Source organism: Bombina bombina, chromosome 6, assembly GCF_027579735.1.
Source record: "Bombina bombina isolate aBomBom1 chromosome 6, aBomBom1.pri, whole genome shotgun sequence".
Taxonomy (NCBI): domain Eukaryota; kingdom Metazoa; phylum Chordata; class Amphibia; order Anura; family Bombinatoridae; genus Bombina; species Bombina bombina.
In genome coordinates this window covers 164,179,590-164,192,725 of record NC_069504.1, presented here as the reverse complement: position 1 = coordinate 164,192,725, position 13,136 = coordinate 164,179,590, and positions in this window count along the sequence as shown.

Genomic DNA, 13,136 nt, shown 5'->3' with positions numbered 1-13,136 from the left:
AAATAATGTTATATAATTCTGCACATAGTGCAGAATTATATAACATTATTTAAGTGCTATAGTTATAAATGCCTTTTTTACCTTTTAATATGTTAAAAATATGGCGCTTTTACAGACCCGCTCTCTGCTCTCTGCTGAGCGGGTCTGTTATATTTAGTCAGCACATCGGGCCAGCTGTATAGTCATAGCCCGGCCCGACCGCGCCATAGCACTAAGTGCAGCTCGCTCCTGTGACAGGAGCGAGCTGCACTTAGTCTTATGGCGCGGTCGGGCCGGGCTGTAACTATACAGCTGGCCCGATGTGCTGACTAAATATAACAGACCCGCTCAGCAGAGAGCAGAGAGCGGGTCTGTAAAAGCGCCATATTTTTAACATATTAAAAGGTAAAAAAGGCATTTATAACTATAGCACTTAAATAATGTTATATAATTCTGCACTATGTGCAGAATTATATAACATTATTTTTAAGGTTTACTGTCCCTTTAAGCTTTAGTTTTCCAGACAAATATAAGATAAGGAAGCAAGTGTGTGTACACAAAGTGATAACATAATGAGATCTGATATTACCTGAAGCTCAAGCCAGTGTAATAGGCTGTGGTTTAAAAGCACAAAACCAGCTACTTCATTTACACAAATAAATCGAAAAATGCAATTTCTCATAAATTTTATACTCTGCAGCTGGTATAACAAGTCATTGAAAATACAGTCATATAAAAACAATTTTACAGTGTACTGTCCCTTTAAGTACTGATTGAAAAGGAAAATCAGCTACTCAGACAGTCACAGGAGCCTGCAACCTGCTACCTAATCCTTACAGCAGCATAGTGTGTTTACCAGCAGCCAGAACAAGAACTTTTACATCACTGAAGTGGTTATCTGGCTGCTTGAAGCCTGATACCCTCTCTTTATGGGGGGTAGTTATCAACGTGTCTACTTTACCTGCCTTCGCCGGCCCAATACGCCCGCCTAAGCTCGCCTCACATCGCCGCCGCGGACCTGCAAAAATTCGCCTAAGTTATCAAAAAAGCTGTCAAAAAGCCGCGCACCAAGTACGGGGCGATGAGCAGCGGACTGTGAGAGTTATCACTCATCCGATCTCGCTGCTCTTCAGCTTTTTTACAGCTTTCTTGCTAGCCTGTCACTAAACACCCACACTAAACTACACTGTTCTACCCCCTATACAGGCGCCCCCGGAGCCCCCCGCAACTAAATAAAGTTACTAACCCTTAAACCGCCGCTCCAAGACCCCGCCGCAACTCTTATAAATGTATTAACCCCTAAACCGCCGCTCCAGGACACCGCCGCAACCTACATTATACCTAGTAACCCCTATCCTGCCCCCCTATACCGTCGCCCTCTATAATATAGTTATTAACCCCTATCCTGCTGATCCCGCACCTCGCCGCAACTAAATAAATAGTTTAACCCCTAAACCGCCGCTCCCTGACCCCGCCGCAACCTATATTACATTTATTAACCCCTATCCTGCCCCCCCTACACCGCCGCCACCTATAATAAATTTATTAACCCCTATCCTGCCCCCCACTACACTGCCGCCACTGTAATAAAATTATTAACCCCTAAACCTAAGTCTAACACTAACCCTAACTTAAATATTAATTAAATAAATCTAAATAATATTTCTATTATGAACTAAATTAATCCTATTTAAAACTAAATACTTACCTTTAAAATAAACCCTAATATAGCTACAATATAAATAATAATTATATTGTAGCTATGTTAGGATTTATTTTTATTTTACAGGCAAATTTCAATTTATTTTAACTAGGTACAATAGCTATTACATAGTTATTAACGATTTAATAGCTTACCTAGCTAAAATAAAGAGAAATTAACCTGTAAAATAAAAACTAACCTAAGTTACAATTACACCTAACACTACACTATACTTTAATAAATTATTCCTATTTAAAACTAAATACTTACCTGTAAAATAAACCCTTAGATAGCTACAATATAATTAATAATTACATTGTAGCTATCTTAGGATTTATATTTATTTTACAGATAACTTTGTATTTATTTTAGCTAGTTAGAATAGTTATTAAATAGTTATTAACTATTTAATAACTACCTAGCTAAAAGAAATACAAAATTACCTGTAAAATAAATCCTAACCTATGTTACAATTAAACCTAACACTACACTATCATTACATTAATTAAATAAATTACCTACAAATAACTACAATTAAATACAATTACATAAACTAACTAAAGTAAAAAAAATAAAAAAAGCTAAGTTACAAAAAATAAAAAAAATAAGTTACAAACATTTAAAAAATATTACAACAATTTTAAGCTACTTACACCTAATCTAAGCCCCCTAATAAAATAACAAAGCCCCCAAAATAAAAAAATGCCCTACCCTATTCTAAATTAAAAAAGTTCAAAGCTCTTTTACCTTACCAGCCCTTAAAAGGGCCTTTCGTGGGGCATGCCCCAAAAAAATCAGCTCTTTTGCCTGTAAAAGAAAAATACAACCCTCCCCAACATTAAAACCCACCACCCACATACCCCTAATCTAACCCAAACCCCCCTTAAAAAAACATAACACTACCCCCCTGAAGATCATCCTACCTTTAGTCGTCTTCACTCAGCCGAGCCACCGATGGAACTGAAGAGGAGATCCGGAGCAGCAGAAGTCATCATCCAAGGGGCGCTGAAGAAATCTTCCATCCGATGAAGTGATCCTCCAAGCGGCGCTGAAGAAGTCTTCCATCCGATGAAGTGATCCTCCAAGCGGCGCTGAAGAAGTCTTCGATCCGGGCGATGTCATCTTCCAAGCGGGGTCTTCAATCTTCTTCTTCAGGATCCATCTTCATTCCGCCGACGCGGAACATCCTTCTTTCCCGACGGACTACCGACGAATGAAGGCTCCTTTAAGGGACGTCATCCAAGATGGCGTCACTTCAATTCCGATTGGCCAATCGGAATTAAGGTATTAAAAATCTGATTGGCTGATTGAATCAGCCAATCAGATTGAGCTCGCATTCTATTGGCTGATCGGAACAGCCAATAGAATGCGAGCTCAATCTGATTGGCTGATTGGATCAGCCAATCGGATTGAACTTCAATCTGATTGGCTGATTCAATCAGCCAATCAGATTTCTCCTACCTTAATTCCGATTGGCTGATAGAATCCTATCAGCCAATCGGAATTGAAGGGACGCCATCTTGGATGACGTCCCTTAAAGGAGCCTTCATTCGTCGGTAGTCCGTCGGGAAAGAAGGATGTTCCGCGTCGGCGGAATGAAGATGGATCCTGAAGAAGAAGATTGAAGACCCCGCTTGGAAGATGACATCGCCCGGATCGAAGACTTCTTCAGCGCCGCTTGGAGGATCACTTCATCGGATGGAAGACTTCTTCAGCGCCGCTTGGAGGATCACTTCATCGGATGGAAGATTTCTTCAGCTCCCCTTGGATGATGACTTCTGCCGCTCCGGATCTCCTCTTCAGTTCCATCGGTGGCTCGGCTGAGTGAAGATGACTAAAGGTAGGATGATCTTCAGGGGGGTAGTGTTAGGTTTTTTTAAGGGGGGTTTGGGTTAGATTAGGGGTATGTGGGTGGTGGGTTTTAATGTTGGGGGGGTTGTATTTTTCTTTTACAGGCAAAAATTTTTTGGGGCATGCCCCACGAAAGGCCCTTTTAAGGGCTGGTAAGGTAAAAGAGCTTTGAACTTTTTTAATTTAGAATAGGGTAGGGCATTATTTTTATTTTGGGGGGCTTTGTTATTTTATTAGGGGGCTTAGATTAGGTGTAAGTAGCTTAAAATTGTTGTAATATTTTTTAAATGTTTGTAACTTATTTTTTTTATTTTTTGTAACTTAGCTTTTTTTATTTTTTGTACTTTAGTTAGTTTATGTAATTGTATTTAATTGTAGTTATTTGTAGGTAATTTATGTAATTAATGTAATGATAGTGTAGTGTTAGGTTTAATTGTAACTTAAGTTAGGATTTATTTTACAGATAATTTTGTATTTCTTTTAGCTAGGTAGTTATTAAATAGTTAATAACTATTTAATAACTATTCTAACTAGCTAAAATAAATACAAAGTTACCTGTAAAATAAATATAAATCCTAAAATAGCTACAATGTAATTATTAATTATATTGTAGCTATCTTAGGGTTTATTTTACAGGTAAGTATTTAGTTTTAAATAGGAATAATTTATTAAAGTATAGTGTAGTGTTAGGTGTAATTGTAACTTAGGTTAGTTTTTATTTTACAGGTTAATTTCTCTTTATTTTAGCTAGGTAAGCTATTAAATAGTTAATAACTATTTAATAGCTATTGTACCTAGTTAAAATAAATTGAAATTTGCCTGTAAAATAAAAATAAATCCTAACATAGCTACAATATAATTATTATTTATATTGTAGCTATCTTAGGGTTTATTTTAAAGGTAAGTATTTAGTTTTAAATAGGATTAATTTAGTTCATAATAGAAATATTATTTCGATTTATTTAATTAATATTTAAGTTAGGGGGTGTTAGGGTTAGTGTTAGACTTAGGTTTAGGGGTTAATAATTTTATTACAGTGGCAGCGGTGTAGTGGGGGGCAGAATAGGGGTTAATAAATTTATTATAGTGGCGACGGTGTAGGGGGGCAGGATAGGGGTTAATAAATTTAATATAGGTTGCGGCGGGGTCCGGGAGCGGCGGTTTAGGGGTTAATACATATATTATAGTTGCGGCGGGGTCAGGGAGCGGCGGTTTAGGGGTTAATACATATATTATAGTTGCGGCGGGGTCAGGGAGCGGCGGTTTAGGGGTTAATACATATATTATAGTTGCGGTGGGATCAGGGAGCGGCGGTTTAGGGGGTAAACACTTTATTTACTTGCGGCGGTGTAGAGGGGACAGATTAGGGGTGTTTAGACTCGGGGTACATGTTAGGGTGTTAGGTGCAGACATCTCCCATAGGAATTAATGGGATGTCTGGCAGCAGCGAACATGAACTTTCGCTATGGTCAGACTCCCATTGATTCCTATGGGATCCGCCGCCTCCAGGGCGGCGGATTGAAAACCAGGTACGCTGGGCCGTAAAAGTGCCGAGCGTACCTGCTAGTTTTTTGATAACTAGCAAAAGTAGTCAGATTGTGCCACACTTGTGTGCGGAACATCTGGAGTGACATAAGAATCGATCTGTGTCGGACTGAGTCCGGCGGATCGAAGCTTACGTCACAAAATTCTACTTTTGCCGGTATCTAGCCTTTGATAACTTAGGCGAATCAGCCTCGCCACAAATACGCTGCGGAATTCCAGCGTATTTGAGGTTGACGGTTTGATAACTACCCCCCTATGTCTTTTCCTATTGTGTTTCTCTATATTTCTTTTCAGTGTAGCTGTCCTTCCATGTATATCTCTCCCTGGCTTTGTTTTCTTTTTTTCTTTTGTTCTGGCTGCTGCTAAACTTTCTATACTGCTGGAAAGATTAGGTAGCAGGTTGCAGGGTCCTTTCTATCCCTTTAATACATTCAACAACTTTCTGCAAATCTGTGAATTTTATTTCTCATTAAAAGGGATATTGCAGCCAAAATTGTAATCCACTTAAAGCATTTTGTAATATACTGTACATGTATTGGCAAAAATGTTTCTAATAAAAGTTATCATTATTTAGTATTAACAGTTTGTTCTGCATGTGCATGTGAAGCATATCTAGATATTCTCAGTGTACCTGCAATTTAAAGGGATAGGAAAGTCAAAGTTAACTTGCATGATTCAGATAAAACATGATTCCAATTTGGACTGGAATGTCCCTTTAAGTATGCACCGTGCACCAGCATTTTAAACACAGCACTTGCTTGGAGAGCCTAAGGTGCTTGCACCATCTGGTAATGACTCAATTTGTTAATTGCTGACATAATACAAGCCCCACTGGTTGACCTGAGCAGTTGCAGTATTTAAAATGCTGATGCACTGAGAATATCTAGCACTAGCTATGCTTCACATGCACGTGCAGAGAAAAATGTTAACACTAAAACAGTGATAACTTTAACTAGAAGCATTTTTGCCAATACAAGTATATTCCAAATATGTTTCTATTCAAAGATATAATTTATCCCCTGTGTGCATTTAAATTTTGACTGGAATGTCCCTTTAAGGCCCAGTAGGAGGAGTAGAGACTGACAGATAAATATAAATTATGAACTAAATTAGAGTGCAATATTAAATGTTTGAAATTAAGATTTCACCTGTTGTAAAAATAAGGGAGAAAAAGAGCAGATAAATAAGGGAACATGGGAGACTGTAATAAAGGGGCAAATAAGGGAGGGTTGGTAATCCTAAATTAAACACATAGATGTATTTATTAATCCTTTAAAATAAACTTTTCAAGTGGATTATCTACAAAAAATATCACACAAAAAATACATTAATTAATTAAAATTCTTATACACCATAGTCAGAAATGGGCATCTGTTCGATATTAAAATGCTCTTAAACGAAAAAAAAAGTACTATTATAGTAGAATAAAATAATTTATATTCTTTGCATAGACCATGTCATTTGAAGACTAGTGTCCCTGCAATTCTATGGGCCAGATTACAAGTGGCGCGCTAACGGCTAGATTACGAGTTTTGCGTTAGGAGTAAAAAAGCAGCATTAAGCCTCATAACGCTGCTTTTTTACTACCGCTGCTATTACGAGTCTTGTAGGTACAGCTGTCCCGCACACTTTTTTGGCCTTACCACAAATCAACTTACGCAATTTGCATATAGTCTTTTTTCAATGGGACTTCCATAGCGCCGGTATTACAAGCTTTTTTTTTTAGGCCAAAAAGTGAGCGGTACAGCCTATCCCACAAGATTCGTAATGCATTCTAAAGTCAGTAGTTATGAGTTTTACACTACAGAGCTGTAGCATAAAACTCATAACTAAAGTGCTAAAAAGTACACTAACACCCATAAACTACCTATTAACCCCTCAACTGAGGCCCTCCCGCATCGCAGACACTAAAATAAAATTATTAACCCCTAATCTGCCACTCCCGACATCGCCGCAACTATAATAAACATATTAACCCCTAAACTGCCGCACTCCCGCCTCGCAAACACTAGTTCAATATTATTAACCCCTAATCTACTGTCCCTAACATCGCCTCCACCTACCTACATTTATTAACCCCTAATCTGCCGCCCCCAACATCGCCACCACTATACTATATTTATTAACCCCTAAACCTATGTCTAACCCTAACAACCCCTAAGTTAAATATAATTTAAATAAATCTAAATAAAACCTACAATTAATAACTAAATAATTCCTATTTAAACTAAATACTTACCTGTAAAATAAACCCTAAATTAGCTACAATATAACTAATAGTTACATTGTATCTAGCTTAGGGTTTATTTTTATTTCACAGGCAAGTTTGTATTTATTTTAACTAGGTAGAATAGTTACTAAATAGTTATTAACTATTTAATAACTACCTAGCTAAAATAAATACAAATTTACCTGTAAAATAAAACCTAACCTAAGTTACACTAACATCTAACACTACACTAAAACTAAATAAATTACCTAAATTAAATTCAATTAAATAAATTAAATACAATTACCTAAATTACAAAACAAAAACCCACTAAATTACACAAAATAAAAAACAAATTACAAGATATTTAAATTAATTACACCTAATCTAATAGCCCTATCAAAATAAAAAAGCCCCCCCAAAATAAAAAAACCCTAGCCTAAACTAAACTACCAATAGCCCTTAAAAGGGCCTTTTGCGTGGCATTGCCAAAAGAAATCAGCTCTTTTACCTGAAAAAAAATACAAACAACCCCCACAACAGTAAAACCCACCACCCACACAACCAACCCCCCAAATAAAGCCCTAACTAAAAAAAGCTCTATTGCAGCCCAAAGCCCTAACATAAAAATAAAACCCACCCAATAAACCCTTAAAAAAACCTAACACTAACCTCTGAAGATCCACTTACAGTTTTGAAGATCCGACATCCATCCTCAACGAAGCAGGGAGAAGTCCTCATCAAAGCGGCAAGAAGTCCTCAACGTAGCCGGGAGAAGTCTTCATCCAAGCCGGGAGAAGTGTTCCTCCAGACGGGCTCCATCTTCAAGACATCCGGCGCGGAGCATCCTCTTCCAACGAAATCTTCTTTCCAAATGAATGTTTCTTTAAGTGAAGTTATCCAAGATGGCGTCCCTTAGATTCCGATTGGCTGATAGAATTCTATAAGCCAATCGGAATTAAGGTTGAATTGAATTAAGGTGGAACAGCCAATAGAATGCGAGCTCAATCCTATTGGCTGATTGAATCAGCCAATAGGATTGAAGTTCAATCCTATTGGCTGATTGCATCAGCCAATAGGATTTTTTCAACCTTAATTCCGATTGGCTGATAGAATTCTATCAGTCAATTGGAATCTAAGGGACGCCATCTTGGATGACATCACTTAAAGAAACATTCATTCGGAAAGAAGACTTTGTTGGAAGATGATGCTCCGTGCCAGATGTCTTGAAGATGGAGCTGCTCCACGCCGGATGGATAAAGATAGAAGATGCCGTCTGGATAAAGACTTCTGCCCATCTGGAGGACCACTTCTCCCGGCTTGGATGAAGACTACTCACGGCTTCGTTGAGGACTTCTTGCCACTTTGATGAGGACTTCTCCCGGCTTCGTTGAGGATGGATGTCAGCTCTTCAAAAACTGTAAGTGGATCTTTAGGGGTTGTTTTAGGTTTTTTTTAAGGGTTTATTGGGTGGGTTTTAGTTTAAGGTTAGGGCTTTGGGCTGCAATAGAGCTAAATGCCCTTTTAAGGGCAATGCCCATCCAAATGCTCTTTTCAGGGCAATGGGGAGCCTAGGTTTTTTTAGTTAGGGTTTTATTTGGGGGGTTTGGTTGTGTGGGTGGCGGGTTTTAATGTTGTGGGGGTTGTTTGTATTTTTTAAACAGGTTAAAGAGCTGATTTCTTTAGGCAATGCCCTGCAAAAGGCCCTTTTAAGGGTAGTTTAGTTTAGGCTAGGGTTTTTTTTTAATTTTGGATGGGCTTTTTTTATTTTGATAGGGCTATTAGATTAGGTGTAATTAGTTTAAATATCTTGTGATTTGTTTTTTATTTTGTGTAATTTAGTGTTTGTTTGTTTTTTCTAATTTAGGTAATTGTATTTAATTTATTTAATTGTATTTAATTTAGGTAATTTATTTAATTGTAGTGTAGTGTTAGATGTTAGTGTAACTTAGGTTAGGTTTTATTTTACAGGTAAATTTGTATTTATTTTAGCTAGGTAGTTAGTAAATAGTTAATAACTATTTAGTAACTATTGTACCTAGTTAAAATAAATACAAACTTGCCTGTAAAATAAAAATAAACCCTAAGCTAGCTACAATGTAATTATTAGTTATATTGTAGCTAGCTTAGGGTTTATTTTAAAGGTATTTAGTTTTAAATAGGAATTATTTAGTTATTAATAGTAGGTTTGATTTCAATTTAATTTAATTATATTTAAGTTAGGGGGTGTTAGGGTTAGACTTAGATTTAGGGGTTAATAAATTTAGTATAGTGGCGGTGACGTTGGGGCGGCAGATTAGGGGTTAATAAATGTAGGTAGGTGGAGGCGATGTTAGGGGCAGCAGATTAGGGGTTAATACTATTTAACTAGTGTTTGCGATGCGGGAGTGCGGCGGGTTTAGGGGTTAATATGTTTATTATAGTGGCGGCGATGTCCGGAGTGGCAGATTAGGGGTTAATCAGTATAATGTAGGTGTCGGCGATGTCAGGGGTGTCAGATTAGGGGTTAATAAGTGTAAGATTAGGGGTGTTTAGACTCTGGGTTCATGTTAGGGTGTTAGGTGTAAACATAAATTTAGTTTCCCCATAGGAATCAATGGGGCTGCGTTACGGAGCTTTACACTGCTTTATTGCAGGTGTTAGGCTTTTTTTCAGCCGGCTCTCCCCATTGATGTCTATGGGGAAATCGTGCACAAGCACGTTCAACCAGCTCACCGCTGATTTAAGCAGCGCTGGTATTCAAGTGCGGTATGGAGCACAATTTTGCTCTACGCTCACTTCTTGACTTTTAACGCAGGGTTTATAAAAACCTGTAATACCAGCGCTGTAGGTAAGTGAGCGGTGACAATAACGTGCAAGTTAACACTGCACCCCTCATAACGCAAAACTCGTAATCTAGCTGTAAGGTTGTTGCTCATATTATAAATTGAAAGTAAAAAGTGAAAGCTAAAAGTCTGATGCACGCTACCTTCAGGACTTCAGATATCACAACTGCGTTAACTATTTCAACGGGGCGCACTGTATACTGTGTATATATACAGTATATATATATTAATATAATTGGAGAAGCGCACTCCCACTTGCTCATAAAACAGGTACCAGGGTGCATAAAATTCTCAATAAACACAGTCCAGCAATAGCACTCTATGGATTAAAATCACAGCAAACTTTATTGTGAACGTTTTAGGAGCATTCACTCCGGAGTTGGACACCTATGGTTACATTTTTACATGGCAGGAGGGAAATGTTTATTTGTAATTTAGAATTCAGCTGATATTGAATACTGAGAAGCCAGACACACATTTTTTAGAACACATGAAGGGGCATTTGTATATAGATATAATATAATAATAATCCAAAAAGCTAAGAGCCTTAGTAAAATTTTAGGAGATGTTACTCCCTGGCTATCAGGATGTGTAAGGCTCTGTAATGTAAACATCTGATATCATGACCTTGATAAGGTTTGTGAGTGCACTCACTTTGCAGTAAAAAACAATGATAATGTGATATAAAGTAAAATTATGGTCACAAGGCATCTGAGTGTAATTTTCTTCTTTTAACACGAATACCAAGTTAATGTGAAGCAGGTAACACTGGCAGAGGAAGCAGGAGGCATAAGGGCACAGCAACATTGAAAGCAAAACAAGTCACCCTGTACTTTGGGATTATCTTATCTTGCACAGGTCAGCATTCTGCAGAGAATATGGCCTGCTGACCATAAATTGGTAGACATACAGACACCAATATAGATAAACAGACTGCACATACTATTGGTGTATAAAATAAATTGGGCTTATCCTACCTCAAGATGTTTCACAAAAACCTTTAATTGCAAGGACTATTTTCCTTTGTGTGAACACATGTATTTCCCTTGCAAATCTCACCCCAGCTATCTCTGGAAGAACTAAAAGGAATTCCAATCAGAGAGAAAGCAGGATGTTGGAATGACATGACTCTTCCCTGCTTGATGAGCAAATTTTTTCTTTGGTAAAACTTACACTAGTTATTTTAAAGTTTAAACTTGACACACATAAACGCCTGTTTAATGTCAAGATCCAGGATGTCCATACTTTGTGTTTAGCTTACATGGTACATAACCAGCTTAGCTTCAGTTCCTCACACCCTTCTTCCTCCCTTCTCCTTCCTTTCCAGGGTGGGCTGAGACCTTCGTGTCTGACTGCAACTCCAGACTCCTTCTCTGTAACAGAGTCTCACCCACTTAAGGTGCAATAGTCCTATTTCTGCCGAGGGTAGCTAAATAACCCCAGAGCAAGTTACACAGAAAGTAAGCACAATGTGTTCCACACAGTGCGGGGTGATCACACATTCTTGCATTTAGTGTATTGTAGTAAGTGTTAGTGCCTATTACTAGAGGATCTCATTATCCCTCTAACCAGACTGTGCTCCAGCTTCTCCCACCAGCAGCAGCAGTGTTTACTGAAGCGTTTCTTATCTCTTTCTATGCAAAAATAGTGCAGGAACTCCATTCCCATGCATTCTCGTTTGACTTGACCCCCTGGGAATACCTTGTTATGTGCATTGTATCTCCCTATGGCATTTCAGCCATAACTACCCTCTGGCGTCACGGGGACATGTCTCTTAGCCTCCTCCTGTGGGACTACAGGTATTTCCTCTCAAATCCTCTGCTGTACCTGAACAAGCACTGGATGGGCTCTCCACTGAGCTTACAGACATCTGCCTGGTAAGCTCAGTGGAGGGGTGTGCGTAACTCAGGTAAGACTATTTTACAGCACTCACATAGCCTAAAGGCTATAAGAAGATACTTTAAGTATAGCATAGCCAGGGCACTTAACCTGCCTACCTGCGGACACATTTTTATGCTAAAAATAGTTCTCATGGCCCCTAATATATATGTAGGGGATATTTAGGAATCCCCATGACCTTACTTTCCCTCTGGTAGCTCTTTAAGAATCCGCTGACTGCTAATAGCATTGTCATCTGGAGATCAGGACTCTGTACCTGTCATGATTCACACCGTAATTCCAACTTCCCCTTTAATAGGTGGTGTCTATCACCACACCTGTATAAATGTTCCTCCCACAGTTTGATAGTTGCTTGATTATTTTGTACTGCAAGTTCAGAAACGTCCAGCTCCTGCACCCTGTGGTATTCTCTCCGTGACTTCCATCACCTCACTTACCAGCTGCCTTCTACTGAACATTCCTGCTGACTTACCATCTTTACCGGAGCACTTCCTAAGGATAGTTCAGTATCCCTGCAAACTTGTTCTTTCCAGAGCTGACAGTTTACCACTTCCGGTCTCAGTTACACTGCAGCCGTGACGTCACACCCAGGAGCTGCACACAGACTGAATCTCTCTCATAGGATCCTCTCCTGTCTCAGCGTTAACTCCTCTTCCACAAAATAGTAAGACTGTTTAATTATTACTCTCTCATGTTCATCCTTATCTTGGTACCTAAATATTTATTTGTTAACAAATCGAATCCCTATTGTGCTGCACCTCTCTATCATTTGTATTTGTGTCCTACACTTAGTATCTCTGTCTTATGTTGCCATCCTCCTGACTATAGATTTACTTGTGTAGTTATACACCATATACTAATTCAAGATTTGTTTCCAAATATATGAACAAGACTTCATATGCTGCCACCTATTATTTTAGGAATAAATCTTCTACAAATTTATTTAACAAAATCCAAAGTAATCCCTATTAATTAATCTTTATAATTTTACTACAGTTGGATTCAACTAAAGGATAAATATTTCTCTCTTCCAGGAATTAGGAAGTTTCAGCAAATTCAGGTGAATATCCTGACATAATAATCAAGCCTAAAATGAATCCAGTAGATCTAGTTACTCATGTACAGA